Consider the following 8,830-nt stretch of genomic DNA (forward strand, 5'->3'; position numbering starts at 1 on the left):
AAGTAAATCTATATCTGCCTCCTAGAATGAAAATTTAATGGTATTTTAGGTAGAAAACTAAAAGATATTTTAGTAATAAAGGCCAGTCAGGGAAATGTCAGATAAGTAAATCCTTGAGCCTGCTGGAAATAGGTAACGTAAACTGGTATAAAGATAATTTAAATGATGGATCACTTAAATTCTGTGCAATAGGAGAAATATTTAGACTGTGCTCTAAATTCTGCAGAGAGTTTCAATCTTGAATCCTCTTGACTTTTTGCCTTGAGGAATGATGCTGTGTAAAGTTTGTGCACAGGTTTCTGATTGTTTTTTAGAACAGAAGCGTGCATTGAAAAAGAGCCATGTTAATGCCAAATATTGATTTCTCAATGCGTTGCTAACATATTTCCTATTGCAAGTAAATTGCACAAAAATAAAAAATGTCTATAAATAGAACAACTCAGTGTGCAAGAGCAATATTACATTCCATACCCAGTGATGCTGATGCTTTCAACTGACTAAGTCTTGTACAGAGGAAATTACTTTCCTTATTGAACTACACGTTTCTGTCAACTCATTTTCTTTATCTACTGGATAATAGAAAAGAAAACCATCATGCTAGATTTTTCACAACAGGTTTATTCTTCTCCTTCTTTCATCTAGAAATCATACATATTTCAGATAAATAAAGCAAAGAGGACTACAGTACATGACTGTGACCGGACTAAATTATTATTAATATCTTAACAGACAAATGAGCAAATGCTTTCAACTACAGAAGGTGACCTAATTACACCCATTTGTTGAGCAATAAATAACAGAGAAGAAGGATATTAAAGCAGTTAGTGAGCAAGACTACAAGACACTGACACTAGCGTTCTGTATTGCTTTGAGCAAGTGCAATTACTTATGCATAAATCTTCAAAGTCATGTGCTTATGTGTCTTTTAATATCTGCCTGTAACCTCTGTATTTTTCTTTCTCATCTGAAAGATGCTAAGATAACCCTTCTCCACCTCATTGGTGTCTTTTGGAGTTTTCAATGCACTGAATAAAAGGGGTCATGGAAGCAGTTGAGAAAAGAGGCTAAGAGAAGGGGAGAAACTCACTAACGTGTTTTAAAAACTATGCTAATCTCTTTCTCCCACTAATCTGGATTAAAATTAAGCAAATAAACCCACACCTTTCATCATCCATGCTTAGATAATATTCTTTGCCCCTACACTCCCTAAAATATTAATGTGGCACACGTAGAAATACTCTGCTCTTTTGTACTTCAGATCCTAAAAACAAGGGAATTTTTATCTTTACAGTTTTTGCCTTCAGCTTTTCTGGAAGACTCTGTCACCTCTCAGGTACTGCTGATGCAACAGCTTGTGTCAGCACCCTCACTGGATGAGGCCCTTTGGACCTCCAAAGTGCTCAACATGAAAAGTTTTCTGACTTTACCATTCTTTCTTGTCAGTCCTGATCAGATCGTTGCCATTGTTAACACTCCAGAAAAAACAATCCCACATATGTGAAAACAATCAAAACATAATGCAGTTATTACAACTTTTACATACTTTAAAAGATTTTTCATCCAATGAAGTAAAGGAGGCTACAATCTATACTAAGTAATTATTTTACTCTTCTTTAAAAGTTTTGGGCTTGCAAGATACTGGAAGATCCTCCTCCAGGCTTTAAACTCTATCAGGAGCTCCTGTGATAACACAGCCCTCTGTTTTCAGGTCAGGCCAGTGACTGAAGCTAATTGCATCCTCTTTGCATGGGAGGGATCATAGTGACTTGTTGATGTTCCCTTTACCTGTTTTGAAATCAAAAGCCCTCTGCAATCCATGGAATTGATAGACAAGCTACAGAAGCATGATGTGCAATGGTGTGTGTCATCCAAGTCTTGGACAAATTGATGGGATAGCACCAACTTCATTAAACACAGAGTTCTTGGTTCAGTTACAAAATCAAATTCAAGTAACAAAAGTAATTCAAATGCTTACTCAGTATGCTCTAAATGTAGAAGACTTATACACATTTCATAGCTTCACAGAAGTGTTGGCTGGGATACACTTCTGGAGGTCATTTAGGTCAAAACTACTGCTTAAAGCAGGACTATCCCCAGTACTGCATCAGGTCAGCTGTAGCTTTGTTCCTAGCTGGGTCTTGAAAAGTCCAAGATCATGATTCCATTTGCATACATCTAGATTTGATTTGTTGTTATTCTTGGCAGCAGGTAGTACACTGTAAAAGAATCTTCTGCAATTGCATTGGCCAGGAAGGGACCAAACCCAGAAATAACAGCTTTTCACTGTTTTACCCAGATGAGATGGAGGTTTTGTAGTTGGGAATAATCGTAGTGGGATCATGGATACCATAGATACGATATCAAGAACAGTTTGCTCAATGCTCCTCTAGGCATAATAAAACTCAGTAGCATTTTGTATTCAGGGTCTGCAGAAGAGGCACAACTGTCCCTAGAAAACCTGCACATCTCAGCTACCTCCCTGTGGTAAACACTGGTAAAGACTCCTCTTTCCATTGGGAAAATCTATACGTTTATGATTATCACTGCCCCTGAAGCTGTATTAATTGCCATTAAGTAGGCTCAGAAGGAAACAGCTTACTATTATCATCCAGGCAGCCCACTAGGAACTTCACTGTTCCCAGTTTCTGAGAGTGTGCACTTTTGGATGAATGGAACAAGCAGTGCTGGCTTCTAATGCATTATGATGGAGGGGGCTGAATTACTGAATTGTGTGTTCCTCTGTGAAGGAAAAATGTCATTTACAATGTAGGTTTGTCACGTGTAAAACTTTCAGTAGGTTTCTTCAAAGTCCAGTTTTTGCTTCTCTGAATACTTCTCTTGTTCCTAACAACTTTCATCTTCCTTCACAAATTCCATGAAGGTTGGGCAGGAGAGATTTGTTCCAGTCTGAAAGCTGCACATTCATATTCTAACACATTGCTTTCTATATCAAAGAGAAATTTCACTTAAATGTGCCATAGAAAGATGATACTCTTGCAACAGTGAATCCTTTATCTGCAGAGAGCTTGTAAAACCACCTGTACTGTTTTCCAAGCCTCCGTGGTTTGACTGTGAGCTGCAAAGGCAACTTCTCAAACATGTCCTCTATATCTGAAGCCTTCAGGTTGTCACTGGTTTTCTGAATTGGTACAAAATGCAGTGGTAATTTTTGTGATCTCATTCCTGATTTAAAATGAGAGCAAAACTAACAATGCCAACTTAGGGATGAAAGAAGGACTGCTATCATATATCAATAACCTTTCCCCACAGCAGGTTTGTGCTTCCTTTGAAGCACTATACCCAGGCTGTAAGGCTATAAGCAGTTTCTTCTCCCTTGGGTTATACAATAACTGGCCTTGGTTATTTTTTTGAGTTTTCAAAATGGCTTCATTCAGGTGTTTCTGGTCTCATCGTATTAGCAAAACTTGTAATACTCACTCAATTTTCCCTTGATACTCCTTCCTCTGTTTATTATTCATTTGATCTATTGATTCCAAGTAATTATTCATTTTTAGTTGGCCTGTGAGTATTAGAAGGGGAGGAATTTCAAGGAATGGAAATGAGGTTTACCTTCTTCACAAAAATACTTTTAAAACTCAGATATTAATCCCTCAGATTTTTTCATTAATATTGCATTTTGCAGCATAAGCAGCTAAAACTTCAATGAGATAGTGGTTTTACCTCCAAGCAATATAAATAGCATTAAAATTGCACTTGTTTTCTACTAGAAAATTTACAAAGTTATTATCTGTGATCACAACCAAAGTAAAGCCACCCAGGATTATTCATTCTCTTTTTTAAAGTTAGAATTTACGGTAATACCAGAACATAAGTCTTTAGTCCAAAAAAAAAAAAAAAAAAAAAAAAGCAACTACCATCTAAAAAGGAACATTTTGTCTCTTTGGAGATGCACTTTTGTTGAACTTATTTAAACTAAGATTTGTCCTTGAAAAAGGCTATTTGAGTTTAGCTCCTTTCTTTTCTAGCTATAGAAGTTTTTTTACTCAGATTTTTCAACCTTGTTCTCCTGCTGTACAAATTAAGAACAATTTAAATATGAATAACTGAAGTGGTCAGTGCCTAGTTATGCAGTTTAAGGCCTGGCATCTAAGGCAACAAAAGGCGAGCAGGTTTTTTTCTTGCCCCTGTGCCATGTTTAGGATATGTAACCCTGCATGGGCCAAGCTCTGTGACATTGCTGTGAAGCAGTTTGTCCCCAGGGTCACACTGGGCACTCTGGTGCCAAAGTCTATGCACAACAGAAGACGTGGTGAAGCTGCTGAACAGGAGACACAGTTTCTATTATCACCTCCCTTCCAGCAAAGCCATCGCTTGTCTGGTAATGGGAACTGACTTTTCTTGGTGCCAGTCTTGCACATGAGGACATTGCTGCGTGAGGAGGGACTGACAGTCCTGCAGATGGAGATAGCTGTGCCTGAAGCAGCCATGAACAGGGCTGGATGTGGCCGCTGGAACTCAGCCTGAGAAGAGCCCGTGGGAAAGCAGCAAGGCCTGGGCCAGTGCCAGTGCTGAGGGACTGCATTGAGACAGAGCATCCAAAAATCCTGCTAGGGCATTTTCAGGGCTCTGTTTTTCTCTTGACAGAGGGCTGGCCTTGAAACACATAGCAGCACGAAAGCCCCCTGCCCACTGCTGGATGGCCTCCAGGCCTGCACCAAGAGCTGCTGCTGCCCAAGTTCAAGCAGTGGCCTCTGAGCCTTGCCCTGGGAGCCCCAGGAAATGCTCTTGTTAGTATTATTATTTTTTTTTTTTTTTCAAAAAGATTACAGGTCTCGATGCCTTTTTTTGAATGAGCTCTGACCTTGTTGGGCCTGAGGAAACATGGTACCATGGGTTTGCAGACACTGGGGAACTGGCAGCACCCAAGGCACCAGCTCCAGGCACTTAATGCTGAATCAAAGCCTGAGTTCTCACTGCTTCCCCCAGAGAAATTAGGATCTGCCTGCAGGATTGTTGGACATCCAGCTTTCCTCACACGTCCAAAGCACTGGGGAGGATGACATTTCTCTTTCCTCCTCAACGAGGCAGAACTTTCTTCTCGGAGCCCAAAACAACTGTGATTTGAACTAATAATATTTTTATTTGACAAAACTATTTTTTTCCTAAAAAAAAAAATTAAGCAAAACAAAAAGAAAAGCCATGTGTAATCCCACAATTAATTATGAGGAGTCTTTATTTTATTTTATTTTATTTTATTTTATTTTATTTTATTTTATTTTATTTTATTTTATTTTATTTTATTCTCTAGTCTCTCTCTCTAAACATCTTTCCAAGCTGCTGCTATCTTCCATTTTGGCACATGGATTACTTAGTCATATCTTTCAATTTAATCTTTTGGTTAACTCTTATGTAAGAAGAAACTCTGCTTTGATAAGGAGCATGTTTCTGTATAGCTAGCTATCTGCAACCGCACATTAACTCTCTGATCCTGAAATGGAGGATGACTTATCAGACACGTCTCAGGACTCTGAGACAGGCTGAAAGCTGTTTGGTGCCTATTAAAATAAATTACAGTTTTAAATAGATTTCATTGTAAACTGATTCAGGTGATTTTTTTTTATATATTTTTTTTTTTGGTGTGTGTGTGTGTGTGTTTTAAAAGCGCCTCTTACTATTCTCCTGAATATCAAGCTAGCAAATGAAAACAGCATCTTATCATGCATAACCTGCTGTGATGTAGGCAGTAGCTTAAAAATATTTACTTTGTGGTACTTTCAAGGAAAGGCTCAGAAGATACCAATTTGTAGCAAGCAATGATGGAACATTCAAATGCAATTAAAATGCATTAAAATTATGGCAAATTTTAGGGAAGACTGCTGGATTGGGTCTTTATACTGAAGTGTCCAGGTGTAGATCGCCCCTGGCTCCTTCCAGGTGTACTCTTCTAATACAGAAGGTAGAGTCTTTCTGTGCCTTTTTTCTTCAATTTCTCCAGACAAACTTGTGGTAAATAAAATATTCAGGCAGAAGTACCTTGTGCTGTTCCACACTTACACAGGTTATCATTGTATGAAGCATATTATAGAAAAAAAAGCATATGAATAAATGTATGAGTTTCACCAACACAGAAATCATTTATAAAATTTGAGAGTAAAAAAGGGTGAAAAAACAGAAAGGATGGACTAAGAACTGGTATACAGAGGAAGTGAAGGCAAATGACATGAATGAGAAAAAAATAAATGGTTGTATCTATAGGCTATTTAGTTGAAATAAGTTCATGTGAGTTAGAAATGCTGTGGATTAGCGCTATGGCCAAGAATCATTCATGATTCTATGAGTACTTCAAAGTCAGACTATTGCTTTAAATGTCCCTAGCAGGATCTAGCTAAATGAGATATAGCGATAGAGGTGGGAGGGAAGAAATGGTTTCCTTTCCATTTTGTGCCAAAATAAAAGATTGAGCAAATGTTTTCAGGAAAATAAGATTTTTTTTTCCTTTTTTTTTTTTTTTGATTTGTTTGTTTGTTTGTTTTTTCTTTTTCCTGATTCCACCAGGTTTTTGTTGCTCTTTTTTTTTTTTTTTTTTTTTTTTTTTTTTTAAATCTTTTACCACTCCCCCTCCCCCCCAAAAAAAAAGAAAAAAAAAAAAAGGGCAGGATTTGGTTCACTCCAAGGCACCTATCTGGGTATATCCCTTAGGTGTTTATGTGTGCCCAAGCCTTCATTCCATCCACACAGTTGCCTGGTGCCATTTGGGATGCCCTGGGTCATCCCCATGGGGCAGGGAGATGCCACCTACTGAAGCCCTGAGGCCTGCTGGAAGGTGACAGAGGCCAGGTGGGTATGCAAAGTACCTTTGGTGGCACTGAATGCCAATATTTAGGCGGATGAATTGAGCCCCAAGTCAAGCCAGGCAGTGTAACCTGGTGGTCCGTCTCATCCTGCAGTTGATACCTATTCACTGGTCAGCTCAGCAGCTCTCTGGTAGCCACCAACAGTGCTAGCTAAATATCTGCTGAATGTGAAGGCATTTAAACACCTACTACAAAATTGTGTGTCTTAATTTTATATCTGAGTGTCATGATTAGATGACATTAAAGTTAAATATTTTTGATTTATTTTATCTGCACAAATGAATTGGAAAAATTTAATTTTAATGGAGGTAAATGAATTGCTGAAGTCAACTCACATGTTGGTTTTAAGATACAAATTGGTAGATTTTTACCTCCATTAATAGAAAATCTTTCTTTTTTGTCCTTTACTTTAGTAATTTAATTTTAATTCAAATATATATTTTTTTCTCAGCCCTTTCTTTCATATCCAAATGAGCTGTAGACATAGCTCTGAGGCATTGGCATATTATCTGAGATGTCTTGCTTCCAAAACAGCCCTGTCGATGAGTAGCTTGCACATGTGTGGAGAAATTATACATGTTCTTAGAAAGAATGTCAGAGCTGATGGATGAGCTGACAGCTTGGAGAGCTGGGTGTCGTCCAGTAGGAAGGTCAACAAACATCTCATGTATGTAGTATGTATGTGCTTGTGGATAAAGATATTTTTTTTCTCAAGAAAATTGATTTTTTTGGAAGGAGGAAAACAGAGTATGTGACTGTGCATGGGTGTGGACCATGCTTTCTGTGGATGAGAAAGAAATCTACTGTATACTTACTCTATAGTCACCATATATTTATTTATTCTATAATCACTTTTTCCTTTGTTATTAATATGTTTCTAAGGTAGCCACAGAAATACCATTGTAATGACTTTTAAAGAAGAATACATACTCACCTGCAGCTTTATTATGCATGTGTGCACACAAGCAAATCTGTCTAGCTTTATTGTAACATACTGCTTGTGTGGCTTACATATTGGTATTGCAGATATGCATGCTTTTTTTCAATTAATACATTCAAAAAACTTTCATAAAACTTTCATATTTCTAATTGCAAGTGCCTTGGATTTGTACTAAAAGAAAGAAGGAAAGGAAGAAAGAGAAAAAAGGAAGGAAGGAAGGAAGGAAGGAAGGAAGGAAGGAAGGAAGGAAGGAAGGAAGGAAGGAAGGAAGGAAGGAAGGAAGGAAGGAAGGAAGGAAGGAAGGAAGGAAGGAAGGAAGGAAGAAAAAGAAAGAGAAAGAACGAAAGACTGACTGACTATTGGAAGTATTTCTTGTTTGTTCACTGAGTTTTATGGGAAGAATAAGAAACCAAGTTCTCCATGGTAGTTTCACTGACAGGTTTTTGAACAAATCTGGCACTAAAACCAATCAAAAAGCATGGAGCAAATACACACAATCCCCACCAAAGAGGAATGTTTTATACTACACCATGGAAAATTTGGCTTGGTTTCCATAGCTGTAAGCCTCTGAAAACAGAGCTGTGCAGCCCAAGTGCATGGTGAGCTGGCGAGCTGGCAGAGGAGGTGCCTTCCCCTCAACTCATGGGTCACCAGGTCACTGGTAATGCTGTCCTGATGCAGAGGTATCTGGGACCAAAAAGTGATGCCAAAAAAATCCTTTTAAAAAAGGTATTTTTAGACCAACTAATTGAATTTACAAAGGCTCCATTAACATGTGCCAAAGGCCAAATCCCTGGCTGGAATAAGGAAATGATGCCTATCAGTGCTAGCACTTTCTGTGTGACTAAAGTTTCCTCCTTTCATTTTAACCTTCACATTTGTAAGCATGTTCCTATCATACTGTGCAGATTCCCTGTCCCACTTTTTCCCACTTTTTCTGGTGGGATTAACTTTAAAAATTTTGTTGTGTACTCAAAATATGGAATCTGAACAACTAGCCAAACTGCAGTTCTATAACACATCTTTTATAGGAATTATAGCTTTTATAATTGTGGAAGTAAGGCTAATTTTGTGT

Source organism: Netta rufina (genome assembly GCF_964035555.1).
Source record: "Netta rufina genome assembly, chromosome: 2".
Taxonomy (NCBI): domain Eukaryota; kingdom Metazoa; phylum Chordata; class Aves; order Anseriformes; family Anatidae; genus Netta; species Netta rufina.